We start from the raw sequence: 17,884 nt of genomic DNA on the forward strand, positions 1-17,884 counted from the left end.
AAGACTTTAAACCAAGTCGGATGACACCTTTCTTTCCTTTCTAGCGAGTATAATGGCCGAATAATTAAAAGTGTTTCGTTTTTTTTCTATGACTGTACCTTGGTAAAGATTAATTTTTTGTATTAGTAGAAAATCAATCTCAATAATTAGAACCGCATAGGAGATCTAAAAAATACATATAAAATGTTCTTTAAAATCATAAAAATAATTTTTGAGGAAAACAAAAAACAAAATACAGGCGAAAACATGTTATAGTTCCATGAAAAATTTGTTCAGTAGAGCTTTCATACTGATTCAAATATTCTGAGGTTTTTATGCTTCTTTTAAATATATTTATTTGTTAACACCACACAAATAAGAGCAACGTATAATAAAGTTAAAATACTAAAATTGTAAAGTAGTTTAAAATATTGTGAAACATATAAGGCAATTTAGTGCCTTTTTTAACTTGAAGATAATAGTACTTTGAAAGTTAATTTAGATAAAAAGGATAAAAACATGCTTTAGATAAACAAAATTTATCATTTTCAGAGAAAGCATTTAGCAATTGAAAATTCATATCTACAATTTTTATGTCAGTTTTAAGAAAATATGTCATACATTTAACCAACACTTTTTATATTGTTTTTGTATAGAAAATGTTACGCAGCACAGAAAGGATAACAATAAAATCTAGTCATCATAAATGTATCAATCAATATATGAAAGCATATAAAGCGGTTTTTTTCCCCTGTGACATTATATGAATAATTTTACGGTTCTTTTCACAAAATCTATTCACCTAAAGTTAAAAAATTCATTTTTTTTTATTTATAAATGTTTTTAGTTGTTGTATAAGAGTTCTTAAACAGTATATTTAAATCGTATAGAAATAGACGGGCAACATGAGAGCGGCAAAATCTGCTCGTAATAGTGAAACCACTAGTTGCCAAAGATAGCTTGTGAGTATATGACCGCAAGTAAATAGTTACGCAATAATTATTGTTTGCTTTTTCTCATTTGATAAGAAAAGCTATGTAAGAAGATTAACCATTTACTTTCAGTGTTTTTCTATATTTAAAAAAAAACAGTAATAGTAAAAAATACAACAGCTAGAAAATGAAGTAAACTATCTGCAGACGTTCGTTTTCCAAATGGTATATACGAGAAAAAAATTGCCTTTTATATGCTTGCATTCTCTTCTTAACCAAATCATAAAAAGAAAGCATCTATGTTTTAGTTGTTTGCTTACGTATTCAATTATTTATATCTTTTTTTATTGCTAGGAATGTCTCTTTCCAATATTGTTTTTTTTTTTTTTTTTTTTTTTTTTTTTTTTTTTTTAAAAACTTGAACAAGACAGTGTTTTCCTTTTTAATATACAAACATTAACTAAAATTACATTGTACGTTTGAATAGAATGGTGGAGTGTGAAAAGACAGAAATGTTATTTAATCTAGTTCATTTAAAAGACTGCACTAAGCTACATTGGTTAAAGCAAGTGCCTTAATATGACATTTAACAAATTTCGGATACAGCACACACGTCATATTTGAGACATTAAGTTTTACATCTCAAATGCAACTAAAACAATAAAATCGCATCTTTTCTAAAGCAACAATCTTAAAACCTATTTAATATGCCTAACTCATGAATTATGTAAAAGCTTAAAGCACATTATCTAAAGAACTTGAAATGTCTTCTCGTTTAAACATCAGGAATGAAATGTAAAAGATTCAATCAAAATTTATTTCACTATACATTGCTTTAAATTTATTTCTATTGACTACTATTTAATACTTTGTATTTCATAAAAGTTTTATTTACTGTATTACATTTCATTTCAATTGGGTAGGTAGTTATTGATGTCTTTTTTAATAAGGCAAATTAATTGATAAAGAGAATCAAAGAGGCAATGCTAATCAAATATTAATTTTGTACAATGTTTATTGAGTTTTACAATCTTTAGTTGGATCATAACAAGTATGAAATCGCATATTGAATTTCATTTGTTGTCCAAGAAAACTGATGTGCGTTAAACTAAACAAAAGAGGACTATCGATAGCTAAAAAATATTTAATAGCAATTTAAATTCCGATCTTTACTTAAATATTTACATTCTTAAGAATTTGCATGGTGTCTTTTATATTCATGTGATATAACTAAAAGTAATTGTAAAATGTTTAAACTGTTGTGTGATTAATGTTTGGGACAATTTAGGCGCATAGTGAAGTAAAGAAGGAAATGTAGCAATTATTGATCAAGCATTATATATATCTATCAAGCGTTTATTATAAAAACCAGTTCAGTCCATTGCTGTTCAAAAACCTTTTTTTTTTTTCTTGACTTGATTCAGCTTGGTGGACGCTATAATGCTATAAAGCAATTTGAAATGCATCTAGCTCAATCAGGTCGAAAAAAGGTGTCAAAAACCTATTTTCTTTGAGTAAAAGCAGAATCCGTGTATGTTTTTTGACTCTCCTGTGAAATATTAAGAAAAGGATTGATCTAACTTTGATGTTAAACTCCTCATATCGTCGCCTCAGAGTAACAGTAAGACATCCAATAATAGAACAACAGTAAGATTTCCTACTGTTGCTCTGAAGCGACGATATATTTTCCTAAATTTCAATAACTATCATTACAGGACGGTTTACCTTCAGTAGTCACGTCCGGACTAGTAAACAAGTGGTTCAGTTTGAGCTGTGCAAGAATATCTAACAGGAATATCTAACGCGGCATTTACACTTAAGTGTAAGCACATTGCTTTGATTGTAACTAAAGCTAGAAAGAGACTTAATATACTAAAGTTCATCTCCGGTTGCGATTGCGGTGCTGACGCCAGAACATTGAAAACAACTTATATTGCCTTAATTAGACCTATTCTTGAATATGGATATCAAATATTTCATGCCGCATTAGATACAAATTTTAAAAAGCTGGAAAGGGCACAGTTGAGTGCGGCACGTTTAATTACACTGTAAAAAAAATCCGAAACGTTGCTGGTTATCTCCGTGGAAGGTTTCGGGATTTCAGAGGTTTTCACCTATTTCCCCGCAAAATCAAGTATCTTCGCAAAAAAGTTTCCTGAATTGGTAAAAGATGCACGAATGCAGATTTTTCACTGGTGTGAAAGATATTTTTTGCTACCAGTTTAAAGATTGACTAAGCATGTTTGTAAGGTGTATCGGCTTCAACGTGGTCACGGCACGTTCAGATTGACTCAACTCCCAATGGGAGCAAATGAGTGACTGGATAGATGCAGCCTTGCGAGGCAGAAATTGCAGGCAAGAAGTATGCTTGGTTCTTGCTTGCAACTTTCGCTTAGCTTTGACCGTGGTTGCTCTAATGCTTTTGGGGCTTTCTTGGGAAATTAGGAAGGCTCTCATAACATACATAAAACTTGTTTCATTTTTCTAGAAGGTTCACGTCTGGTTTTAACAGGGGAGATTTCACACTATTTCAGAAAGGTTACTGACTTTTATCGGAAAACGTTCCTGGTTTTTGTAAGAAATGTTACTGGTTGAAATTGGGCACATCAGCTGCCTATTATTTTCCAGGAACGTTTCTGAATCGTTTTTACAGTGTACAGGTCTGCAAAAAAGCACCCCAATATTGTCCTCTATGAGGCTGATTTGCAGTCGTTGTGGTTATGAAATATACCTAACCTTACAAAATACTTCAGCAAGCTCATGAGTTACCGTGATCAGCATCGTACTGCAAGCTTTGTATGTGGATGGCAAAATAACCAAAGATTAAAAGGAATAGTCCTCTTAGCAGTGCTGAGAAGTTAAACGTATTAAAACTTACTGTGGAATTCAATTCTTTAAAGCCCATCGAATCTCCATTGGACCAGATGCCTGGGGCTTATTTTCATACAGAGCCATTTATCCGCACAAATAAGACAACTCAGCCTCCTGAATACTTAAGACAGGTTGCTTTACACTGTAAAAACGATTTAGAAACGTTCCTGGAAAATGATAGGCAGCTGATGTGCCTAATTTCTTCCAGTAACAAATCTCGGAAAAACCAGGAACGTTTTCCGCTAAAAGTCAGTAACCTTTCTGAAATAAACTTTGAAACTTTTTGAAGAAGTGCGAAATCTCCCCGGTTAAAGCCAGTCATGTCTCTAGATCCTTCTAGAAAAATTAAGTAGGTCTAGTGCACCTGATTAGAACCATAAAAATCAGAACGATCACTGCCAAAGCTATGCAAGGAGGAAACAAGCCTATCTCTTGCCTGCACTTGCAAAGCTGTAGCTAACCATTGACATTTTCGCTTTCATTGGGAGCTGAGTCAATCTGAATAGGCCGCAAACAACCTTAGGCCGATACACTTAATAAACACGCTCATTTAATCTTTAAACCGGTTGAAAAAAATATTTTGAACAACAGTGAAAAATCTGCACGCATGCAACTTGTAGCGATTCAGGAAACTTTTTTGTGAAGATACTTGTTTTTACGGGGAAATAGGTGAAAACGCGTGAAATCCCGAGACGTTCCACGGAAATAACCAGTAACGTTTCGGAATTTTTTTACAGTGTAGAAGTGATTAATAGTATTCTTAGGCTGTTCTGATTTACACAGCCGGCATCAGAATTGAAGGGAACACTGGAAGTGGAGTTGTTGTTAAGTCTGGAGATGAAGAAATATCTCTTAAACGTAAAAATACTGATTACTGCTCCGTGTTCTGATCTGAATTGATCGTCATTGATATGGCTCTGGATTATATTGCTGAGCAACGTCTCCCTAGAGAGACACCCTATCAGACAGCCGCAGTTCAACCCAATACTTGCCAAATTGAAGATTCATTGCAGATCAAAAGGGAATAAGAATTGTTTAAAAAAATCAAGAGTCTGCCCGGTTCTTGTGACCTCAATTTGCAATGGGTTCCATCTCATGTGAATTTGAGATATAACGATATTGCAGATGGACTGGCGAAAGAGGGCTCTACTATGCCTCAAAATAGTGGGGATTCTCTGACGTACCTTGAACTATACTCCAGATGTAAGGCTACTATAAACAGCACTTGGAGATGTCCTCCTGAGCATCCATGGTATTTTGTGAGGGTCCTGGTGTTTCCCTTAGATTTGAGGGTGACAGGAGTGATCAAATTGCTTTAACTCGCCTGAGCACAGGTCATCTAAAAATAATCAGATCTTCCCATGGTAATAGGACTTTCCCAATTTGCACTAAATGTCATACTGAAGAGGCCACGGCACAACATCTGATTTTTTGTGTTGCTTTGGTACGCGAGGATCTACTGAAGAGACCTGCTTCTGTCTTGAAGTTGATTAAGGCGAACAACCTCATGGATCTGATCTGATTTAGAGATAAGTAAGAAGAAGAAGAAGAAGACACTTAAGTGTAAATGCCACGTTAGATATTCCTGCATTAGATTTCATTTTTCTCGGTAAAAGTATCGATTGTCTATTCAGTATGGTACAAACTAAATGGTTCAGCTGTAGCACATCGTTTATTATTTTGGTATTTAGTTTTGGTGATTGTATAGGTTAAAAATTCGGATTCGCATCGGTAAATTTTGGCAATTGAAAGGACGACTTTTCTTTTTCAACGATTGGTATTTTTTTTCCAGAAAAAGCTAAAAATTGGGTTAAGCACAGACTGACAAAAGATGTAAAATCTTAAGGGCTAGGTAAAATGTAGGCTCCAGATAAGTTATTTTGTCGGGTTTCTGGGAAAATTCAGTATAATATAGTTTCTAAAATAATATTGTTCTGAAGGAATTTATCGAAAAGGTCTTTTTTAGTCGTATCCTCAAAGTAAGTATCCCCGAAGATAGATTTCAAGGTGCACTTTGAAGTTATGTTTATCAAATATTCATATTCTCATGACGATAGACTGCACGATTTTGTCGAAGCAGAAACCGGTTCGAGCACCTATGCATGATCTTTCAACATTGTACCTTAGGGTGGGGGTGGAGGTAAGACTCAAAAGCAATTCCATACTTTGAAAGTGAAAATTCTAGTTTTCAAATGCAAAATTTTAGTACCGTTTGTAGCAATGAGAAGCAAAGGGATGGAAGTGGACAGATTATAGTTTTGGGACGCATTTGAAGTTCATATCCTAGGTAGGCTTTCATATTTTTTTCTCTTCTAAACCCTGCTGTATAGCATTCACCAGAAATGAGAGTTCTTTGGCTCTGAAACAGAGGAGACGTTCTCCTTCCATTTTTACTCAAAATCTCGAAAATTTTAATTTTGACGCGAACATGCCTTTGCTTTTCACTGCTTCATTTAATGGTTTTTACCCCTTTTTGTCCAAAGTTTGCAGCGTGTCCCCTACTAAGCTTTGGCGAACCCCCATGGGGTTGACGGACCAGTTTGGGAAGTCCTGATCTAAACACATATTTTACATTCTTACACGAAATCGATAAGATTTATTTTTTGTGTGAGCGATGTCCCCATCTATTCACACCATCTACCTAGGGCAGAAAAAAAATAGTGTCAATGCATGCAAAAATGAATTTATATTTTTTACAAAACTGTGATTGAACACTTCAATGAAAATGAAGTAAAATGGTTGCCTGTTTTAGCGCAAATTGAAAATTTTAAAATCTTACAAATATTCTCATTTTTGAGTTAAAAAAATTCGGGCGATTGGGAATACGAACAAAAAACGCTTTTTTTTTTACTGACCAATTTGTCGCCTCCCAACCGTTTTGAATGATTTATTGACCCAGGAAAATGGTATACATTTAACAAAACAAAAGACTGTCAATAACTAAAGTAGAGGCAATTTTAGAAGCAGTTTTAAAAATCGTGATGAGTAATGGTGCTAAATTGCGCAAAGGCTCTATTCAAATGTGATTATTGGCCGCCGAGCATACTGTCGTGCTATGAACAAAAGTCGTATCTGCACTTTATCAAAATTGAGTTGCGGTCCACCAAGAGATTCTTTGTCATATATTTTACCGAAATACAGTGGTTATTTTGAATGGGAAATATTTTTTTTTTTCAATTCTGAAAAAGTGTATCCGTATCAAATGCATGGAAGCATACAACTTTAAAAGGGACTTTCTGATTTTGAATTTAGATGAAGATACGACTTTTGCATTTTTAATGGCAGCATACCCCCCCCCCCACCGTTCCTCTGTTAACTGCCGAAAAAAAACTCTTTAAGGATATTGACAATCTAGTCCACATAAAAATAGAAATGAAGCGACAAAAGATGAAAAAGAAAATTGGAAAAAACAACAGGCTATAAAACTTAAAGAGGCAGATAAAATAAGAAGAGAAACAAAGACAGTATGAAAAATTCTAAGCACAGGAAAACTAACTAAAGAATTGTGTTTTCTGAAGGTGATAGCAATGATTAACAAGAAGATTATAGTACCTCTACAGCAGCAAAGCTCTTTTTAACTTCAAGATCCTAAGATCAATGGCTTCAGCGTGAAATGTGTTTCTTTTAATCCCGAAAAAACTGCTAAAATTGAAGAAAAAAGACTTTCTTCTTAAAAATAGCAAGAAATATAATTTTGGCTTAAACGATACCCCCCTTCTTTTTTGTTAGAACTTCGAACTATCATATTATAAGAATGATTTTACAAAAAAACAAATGGCAAGCTTAATTAGCATTTTTAGTTTAGAATTTGATCTCTTGCGTCTTAAAACTCCATGTTCCCTCTCAAGTTACTTTGAGAATTGTTGGTAATGTCACTGAAATTCTTTTAGTAAAAAATTATTTTCGGAATTTGAACAATTTTTTCATAGTGATTTGTGATTTTTAATTTAAGTGGCATAGATTATTAGACCGTGTTTGAAAAAAGGAAGAAAAAGTTTAAAAAATCTCAAAATATATAAGAGAAACATTTTTATTAAAAAATATTAGGGACGAACTAATTCGCACATAAACTACGTTAAGTTAAAAATATTTATTTTTAATGAAGCGTTTAGTGTTAAAACCAGTCCAACCTCTTTTTAAAGAAAATAAAGCAAAGGAAAATAAAAAAAAAAAAAATAGATCACATGTCACGCTCTACTCACTTCATTTTTTCGAAAAAAAATTTCCGCTTAAATACCTTTGGTGTTCCACTTCATTTGTGTTTCCCTTTTTAAATTAGCAGCATTGTTTAATAATTTACAGGTAAAAATAAAATATATCTTGCATTGAAAAGCACCCGGGTGACGTGAAATAATAAGCTAGATTATTATAATAATATCGTTAAAGCTACCCGTACGTTTTTACAGTGACGATATAGTAAAAGAATTGATTGAGCTGGTTTTGAAGTGAACCTCGGTTTTGGTAGCGGTTTTCGACCTAATTCAGAAGAATTCATTCCAAATAATTTAGCAATGTAATAGTGAAGATAGACAAAAGAAAATCAGTAATATTGAGCTGTTTTTGATTCTAAACGCCTTAAATATTCTATGAACAATATATTTGGCGGTTTATTAGTAAAAACCACCATGTCCTATGATTATGTGCCCTGTAAAATATCCCTTGGGCGATCGTTTGGCGTTAAACGCATTCTGCAAAAATTAAATTAATAGTGTAGTTTAACATCGAAGAGAGTCCAGGTACCTCCGTCTGGTGGAAATTGGGAGTCAAATTTTATTGTATCATTGACATCCGCGCCTTAATGGAGCCGCATGAAAGACTTGATGCCTTATTAGAGGACTGCACAAGGTCTACAAAAGTCTAAACAACCTAACAAAGCCCCATTAGAAATGAAAGAAAATAGTAAAAAATTTATTTTTTGTTCTAGTAAAATACAAACACGTTTTGAGTGAATGAATATACGACAAAGTTTTGGAGCACTATGCACGCTTTAAATTTTAAATATTTCAGATGTAAACATATTTTATTTATGCTTCAAAATAAAATGTTGAAACTTATTACTGATTACAAAACTTGATTCAACTCTAAAGCACAGTTTAAAAGATTTATATCCTTTTCGAAAACACATAAAATCCTTAAAGTAATAAAATATACTTGATTGAAATCATGGAAAATGAAATAAAGTTTAGAATATTATTTGGAGATCAGTTTTTGTAGAAAGCAAATCTGATTGAGAGAGTACAATTTTGTTTCCCTATTTTTGGTTTTCCTCTGAGAACTTGATTTAAAACAATCTGGGTAAGAACTATTTCTTTACCGCCGCTATTTTTGAATAAAGGCTATCGATCTCGTGTTATATTCTAGATTGTTTATATCCTAAGAATATGATTCGAAAAAGCTTCAATCTTTTAAAAGCCTGAGTTAAATGAAAACGCCAAATTGGATAAAACCTACTGGGTTAAAATATTTTAGAACAAATTAAAAACAAAATTAATACGATCAAGGAGAAAGCGATCAAACTCTTCAGTATTGTAAAGCTTTTTTAAATAAATTCTTATCAATTACTAATTATCTTGTAAAAGCAAAAGCAAAAAAAAAAAAAAAATCACGATCTTAGTTAATTTGGACGAATATGAGATTTTTATGTACAGTCATAGAAAAAAAAACGAAACACTCGATCGTATTCAAAGACTACTGACACTAGATACACGTGTAAGGTGTTATTGTTTTAGGAATAAAAAGTTCTACACAACTATGTTAAAAAATTGTTGTTAAGGGGTCGTCTTCATATTAAAACGAGCATCAACTTCAAATTTTTCAATGAGAACCCCCCTTTTTTATCACATATTTGTGATCAACATCTTTTTTAAACTTTGTATACAAAGTTTTGTTTAATTCGATCCAGCCGTTACTTCAGAATCGAGTTTTGAAAAATTCGTCTCGTAATGTTAAAACGTATTTTGATATTTTTACTCATAACACAAAAACTAGATTAGGCACGGCAAAGATTGTTTTTTTATGTCAAAATATGAATCGACCCAACAATAAAAACATGATTTACAACAACTAAAATGTAATTTTAGTTTTTTTATGAATTATTTTAATATTTTTTGAAAAAAATATGATCTGAAACCATATAAAATTTTAACAGAAAAACAATCTAGAGGAGCTTTTATGTGAGAATCCGAAATTTGAGCTCAAAATATTCAGTAGTTTTTGCGCTATGCTTAAAAATTCATTTTTTCACAATTTAGGGGACCGTATACCTTTTTAAAACAGAAATTATGAAAGATGGTTTCTTCGCAAAAAAAAGAAAAAAAATTGTTCAACAAAATAAGCAAACCAACTATAACGTGGTTTCTCTACATTAGAGTTAGGTCTATGAATTTTTTAAATGCATAAATTTATTCGCTGTCTCTGCAGAAGAACAACACAATATTGCAACCGTCAGTTTTTTGTGGAGATCGTTCAAACGTCAACGTGTAAATAATGCGAAGCACTACTTCGTTGTCTAATAAAAGAATATTTTATAGAAACTTTTTAAATTATAAGCTACACTTAAAATACTTCTTTTTTTTTCCCCCTGCGTTTAGCCATTGCCTTTTGTAAAACAATAACTCAGAAAAAAATTTTACATGCACAACTTTTTCACAGACACATACAATAAAACCTCATTGTCTTGCTAGTTATGTTGCAGTAGACAGTGTAGAATTAATGGCTCTTCCCGGTGATGATTTACTGAAAGGAAAAATTATTGCCTTGACTAAATCGCCTTTAACAGTATCCAGATGGGTCAATAGGTAATATTTGCTCTTAGATAAAGTTACTGGTTTTTAGGATTTTTTTTTTTTTTTGTAAAGTGTTTGAATAATTTTCAATGTGTTAAGATCTAGGAGAGGAAATGTCAGTCGCAGTAGTGGACCGCGTGCTTTGAGTCGTATTCCGCACAAAAGTAGTAGTTGTGACTAACTGTGATTTTTTTTTTTTTTTTTGACTTCGTCAAAAATTTAACAAAACATTAACTTGGGTGTTAAATAAAGTTGAGTTTTTGTCTATTCTTAATTATAACTTAAATACTTATTTTTCTATTTACTTTCTCTGTCATTGTCCGTGCATTTCACATTAAAATCATTCTCGCAAGACGAAGATAAAATTTCAAATTATTTTCTTTTTTTGAATAACATGGAAAAATATCGACAAAAAAAAAAAAAAGAAATAAAATAAATTATTGTTATCAACTACTAAAATTCTATCTTATGTGTATATATATATATATATATATATATATATATATATATATATATATATATTAAATGCATGTTCTTCAAAATCCAATATCTGAACATTCGGCTCCACCTTTATGAAACCGGCACTCTATTTCTACTTTCTGATTTTATTCTTTAAGCAAACAACTGGCCACATGGCCTGCTTAGAGGGCTGAATGCGACCCGCGTTTCCACTGCGACACAACAGCGAGGTGGTTTTCCCATTCGATGGATGCTGTGGGTCCTAATAATGAGCACAACAGCTCTGAACTAGGTTTAACCGACGTTGAAGCAGGTGTCATGTCATTGCAGCTGAGAGTGCCTAAAAACTGGTGGATGAAGAAAATTATCTCACCAGTGAGATGCCGTAAACATACAGCAGATAATTTACTTTACCTACCAGTTTATTCGCACTCTCAGCTTAAATGAAGTGACTTCTGCAGCCCGCTCGATTAGTTCCGATTCCAGTCCGCAAAATCCGAAGCGAGGACGAAATTGTAGCCTCTGGATAGCTTAACCCACTTGTCGGGTATGCTGCGTGTAGTATTGCTATTACTGCACCAGCCTGATGCTATAGATAATGTTCATTTGCAGGTATATAGTCCGCGAAACGAAATTAAGTAATGTTAAGATTTGTTTGTGGAAAGTTACAAAATCAGAGAAAGGGCAAGAAGTCTGATTTCGGTTCACCTTGGGGTTAAGCTAAAATAACTTTGGTCTTTTTAAATTACGGGTTGGACCATCTCAAATCTCAGAGCTAGAAACAGCATTGGAAAATTACTTTCCTAAATTGAGCCATTACATGTTTAACTAAAACCGCCGATTGTGTTATGCTTTTTTAATAATACCACGCATTTTGATCTTTCGCATCAAATTTGGATTTGAAACAAATTCTCTTTTTTTGATTACAAAAAAGCCGCTAGAACAATTACTGTGTTTGTCCACTGTGTTTATTCAAATAACCAAATTTTTCCCAAATAAAGTTCGAATATGAACGGTTTGTTCATTAACGGGTATTTATATTCTCCTGTTTCTGTTTTATTTTTTAGATTGATACTTCGTTCATTTTATGTATTTAGAGCAAATTTTCACGGAATAAATGGACCTTGCTTCGCTCGTGTCTCCAATCTATTTAATACTGCGTCTTCCCACGTTGTGCGGTATATTTTTTATAATTTTGTGTGCGATGACCCAAACTTCTGCCGATGTTCTGCGAAATTAAAAACGCGCAATTCTGTTTTACATCAAAAGACTTTCTATTCATTCCAAAATAAACCTGTAACATAGGTGCAATACATTTATCAAAACACATTCACATCATGATTCTTGCTATAAGGTTGGATATTTACATTTTTGTGAGGCTAATTTGTTGAATGATTATATAAGCAATACAATAGGTTCATATCAAAAAAGCCAAAAAGTTCCATTACTTTTAATTTGTCATTATTCGATTTACTAAATTACGATCTATACGATGGACCAGCCAAACCCCATCTGTCTTTCTTAGGTTAATCCAGATAGACAAAAATCAGTAAATATTTCAACTTTTTTTTTTCAAAAAGTTGAAAAAACAAGTTTTCGACCGTAAATCGCTTTTTAGCGCAACATTATCGGCCAAAAAGTATATAATTACGGAAGAAAAAAAAGAACTTCAAAAAATCATGAACTGAGCTGAATAATCTCGATTTTTACTTGATAAACTGTGACCTTGAAAGAAGCGTTTTCAATGTGGTGACGGTCCCTTAAACGTTTTTCTTTAATAACTCCTGTTCTACTGCACGGAATGGAGTGAAATTTTGTACCCTGGCTGTATTTTGCGGTCTAAACATAATTATGTAGCAAAAAATAGGGGTTCCCATTTGAAAATCAAGAGTTGGTGCTCATTTTTCTTTGTATATGGTCCCTTATCAAAATTTTACCTATGTAGTTTTAAAGAAGACTTTAAACCAAGTCGGATAACACCTTTCTTTCTTTTCTAGAATGTATAATGGCCGAATAATTTAAAGTGTTTCGTTTTTTTTTCTATGACTGTACATATTTACACTATATGCAAAGAGTTTTGAAATTTAGCTTTCGGTTTATGTATATTTGAATTTAATTAACCATTTGGTATCATAATTGAAACAGTATTAACTTTCTTAAAAAATCCCTTCAAAAATAAAATTTTGTGCGCATTGCGGGTGTGACTGTACGCACTGCACGCACAACAAACAGTAATCCAATGTACAAATCGGTACTTTTTAAATGCAGGAATTTTTTTTAATTTTCTTAAAGTTGATATTTTTTATTATGATACATAATGGCTCCTCGTATTAAAGTATAGTGAAATCAAAAGCCAATCCGGCAAATGTGTTCGTAAAAATGTCACACCCACGCATGTTTATTGAACCAAGCAAGAAGACCTTTTAACTCACAAAATTGCCTCAAAAAGCAATATATATATATATATATATATATATATATATATATATATATATATATATATATATATATATATATATATATATATATATATATATATATATATATATACATATCAAATCAATAAGTTTAAAAATTGTTTAAAATTAAAAATTAGGAAGTATAACAATAAAATGAGAAATAGTTATTTGTAGGTCTTTCTGTCTGTCTGATTTTCTGTATGCCCCCCCCCCCACGCACACTTATTACTTTTGAGAGTCTAGTCAAATCGCAAATGGTTTTCCATTTAAAATATTTTAAGCCAGGACTCATCCCCAAGTTTTTATTTTATTTTTATTTTTATTTTTTTTTTGCACTTATATAAAATTTTCCTTTCAAATTTTAAGTACACAAAAAATTTTTAACACTAGCGAACATAAATCAATTTGATTTAATTATTTAAAAAAATGATAAATGAAACATTTCTTAAATTGAACGCCTAGGGATAAAAAATAACCCTTTTTGTGTAAAAAACTACTGACACAAAATTATTTCTTACGACTCAAAATTTGAAGTAATTTAGAAATTGAAATAAAATTTTAGTTTTTGTCCTTAACACATAGAAAACGTTGTAAGTAAAAATCCAATTGCATTTCCATTTTGGGTAAGACATTGGCCAAGGATTGATTGAGGGATTGATTCACTTTATTCAAAAATTAACTACAAACATTTTTTGAAATTTGAATGAAAACATTGAGCGCCAAAAAATTCTCCGAAAATGCTTCTGACATCGTTTTTACTGACTCAGTGTAAAATGACTCCCTGAACGCAAATATGACTACTGTTTTCTCACATCAAACAACACTTTTTGGAAATGGCCCCCTCATTTTTTTCCAGTTTTCAAGAACTTTATAGCTATTATTTTTACATGAAAGGAAAATTAGCAATATATGAACTGTTTTCATTCTTTTGAAAGGGGTAGGAAGGCAAAACTTTTAAAAGCATGAAAAATTGTAAAAAGGGAGGAAACTCATGGGGATATTCTCCCTCCCCTAGAGTATCGACTTCATTCCTCCACGTTATCGCCAATAGATCTTCAGTAAATAACGTTCCCGTATTTGATTTAAAAATATTTATTTAGTTACATTTACGGGTATAATAAATATGAAAAACGAAATTAAGTATGCTTTTATAAAGCATAAATGTATATTTATATTTTGGGGGATGCACCGACTCCATCGTTATTATTTCTAGATATAGTGATAGAAGTTTGAAGTTTAGATGTTCCTGCTCAAGACTAACGATGTTTTAAAAAAGAAATCTGAATTAGAAAGCGAAAGCTTTATTATACCCGGTTGGAAAAATTATAAACTTTCTGTTATGTGCTGTTGTAAGATCATGCAATTTACGCATGCTCTGTAAAATCATTGGGATTTTAGTTAATTTTTTGCAAATGCACTTCAAATCACTCAATTTAAGCAGGTTCTGTAAAAACTGATTGTTATCTTTTTTCAATGAATATGCATCAAAATGTATTTTTCTCTTAATTTTTGGTCAAAAATATTTTTGAATAGGACTGACAATTTTTCTGCTTAGTTTTAGCAATATTTCAATCTTTAAGTCAACTGAAAAGTAATAAATCTATTAGGAGAAACATTCTGCAGTATAAGCCAGTAAAACTAAATAAATTGTAAGGGAAAGACATACTGCAATTTTCATTGTCATTCATTTCAATCAGATACATTTTTGTTTAAAAAAAAATCTTTATTTTTTTCCGAAATATTAAATTAGTTTACTTCTCTGTAAAAACGATTCAGAAACGTTCCTGGAAAATAATGGGCAGCTGATGTGCCCAATATCTGCCAGTAACATATCTTTAAAATTCCAGGAACTTTTTCCGCTAAAATTCAGGAACCTTCCTGATATTATCCTGGAAGCTTCCTGAAAAATTCAGAAATCTTCCAGTTTAAAACCAGCCGTGTCTGTGGAAGTAATATCTTGGCATCATTCTGATTTATCAAGCAAGTTAAAGAGCATTATTGCACACATGGCCAAAGCTATGCCAGAATTGCAAGTAAGTAACGGGAATTTTACTTGCCTGCAAATCTTACAAAGCAAGGCAGTCCACACTTTTTAGCTCCCTTTGGGAGCCTAATTAGCATGTACGGGCCGTACTTGAAGTAAAGCCGATACACTTTATAAATACGCTCAGTAAATCTTTAAACTGGGAGATAAACATATTTTTCACAACAGTGAAAAGTCTGCATTCTTGCGACTTGTAGCAATTCAGGAAACTTTTAGTCAAGAATACTTAATTTTTCCAGGAAGTGGATGAAAACCATTAAAATCCCGAAACGTGACACGGAAATACCCAGTAACGTTTCGGAATTTTTTTACAGTGTTTAATTGAACTAAATTACCATCATTTTAATACAAAGAGTCATTTGAAGAACAAAAATTAAAAGGAAAAGTGTTGAATAGAAATTCTAAACTAAATAGGATTTCACAAAGAAAATAAATATAATGATACCACTAGCTACATACTCGTATATCGTGCTTCTCGAAAAATATATTTAGTTTATATTTAGCTTATTTGCATTTTTAATATTTTTCGCAATTAGTCAAGTGAATGGGGCAAAGTGAAAAAGTTCATTTCGTTTACTCATTCAATCGTTTACTAAATCACTTACACTGTAAAAAAATTCCGAAACGTTACTGGCTATTTCCGTGGAACGTCTCGGGATTTCACACATTTTCACCTATTTCCCCGTAAAAACCAGTATCATCACAAAAAAGTTTCCTGAATCGCTACAAGTTGCACGCGTGCAGACTTGTCACTCTTGTGGAAAATATTTTTAGCAACCAGTTCAAAGATTCAATATTAAGTGTATCGGCCTAAAGTTGCTTACGGCCTGTCCAGACTGACTAAGCTCCCAATGAGAGCGAAAATGTCAATGGATAGCTACAGCTTTGCAAGGCGGGAATTGCAGGCAAGATATATGCTTGGTTCCTTCTTGCATAGCTTTAGCCGGGGTCGCTCTGATATTTATGGAGCCTTCTTGGTAAAGTAGGAAGGTTCTAATCAATTATATTGAACCTACTTAAATTTTCTAGAAGGTTCTAGAGACATGACTGGCTTTAACAGGGCAGATTTCGCACGTCTTCAATAAGTTTCAAGGTTAATTTCAGAAAGCTTACTGACTTTTAGCGGAAAGCGTTACTGGTTCTTCCAAGATATGTTACTGGAAGAAATTGGGCACATCAGCTGCCCATTATTTTTCAGGAACGTTTCTGAATCGTTTTTACAGTGTACGTATTCATTTATTAACTATTTCTTTTTACATTCCTTCTTTAATAGGGCACTTATTAATTCATTCTATCACGTACTTTCTTATTCATTCACTATTTTATTCATTCATTTATTTTTTGTCATGTATTGATTAATAAACTAATTAGTAATTTTTTTATTATTTCATTAGCTATTCATTTCTTAAACTTTCCTTTTATTTGCTTACTATTTTGCTCAAAAATATTTTTCAAAAGCGAATAGAAAATATTTCAATAGAAATTTTTTTCACTCGCCTTATGAAAAAAAGTGCACTTTTTTAAAGCGCAATTTTACTGCCAAAAAAATAAATAATCCTTCAATAGAAGTTTTATTTTGAAAACAATATTCTTTCTTTATATACTGCAATTTTCCAAAAAAAAAAAATCCAATTTGTTCATTTAAAAAAAGCTCAGTCTTTTTAACTATTTCACTTTGCCCCACATTGCTTTAGAGTCACATATGATGAGCAAAGTATACTATGTATCCGCATATTAAAATTTTATTGATAATTGCTGCAATGTATCCCAAGCGGATATAAAAAGAAAGTTTTAGAAATGGGATAAGTTGAGGAAATATACAGTGGCTCCCAAAAGTCTTCGTACACCTACGACTTTCAAAGAAATAGGCCCCAAATCATTGGTTAGAATCAATATTTCTGGATAGGAATTTAATTATAAAATCTATGATGAATGTTTAACAAAATTGCATGAAAAGTTTTTTAAAAATATTAAAACTTATTTTTTTAAAAATCAAAAACCGAAAGGTACCGGAAATTTTATCTCACAAAAGTCTCCGTACACTTTATAAAATGTCTATATATTATTGAATAATCTAACTTTTGATTAAGTTATTAATTAGTAGAATATCATACAGTATTCATAACGCCTTCTAAACGTCCGGAAATAGATTTCATTCTTTTTCTTTATTTTTTTAGCGTAATTTCTGAGTAAGTGTTCTACCACACTTCGAGTATTACTATTTCTAGCTCTATTTTCGTTTTAAAGCCCTATTTTCGTAATCTAGCCTCCAGATATCTCTAAATACGTTACATTAAGTTACAATCTGGAGATTGAGGGGGTATTTTCTAAACTTTAGGACAATTTTCGAGGCAC

Source organism: Uloborus diversus, chromosome 3 (genome assembly GCF_026930045.1).
Source record: "Uloborus diversus isolate 005 chromosome 3, Udiv.v.3.1, whole genome shotgun sequence".
In the NCBI taxonomy this organism is placed as follows: Eukaryota; Metazoa; Arthropoda; class Arachnida; order Araneae; family Uloboridae; genus Uloborus; species Uloborus diversus.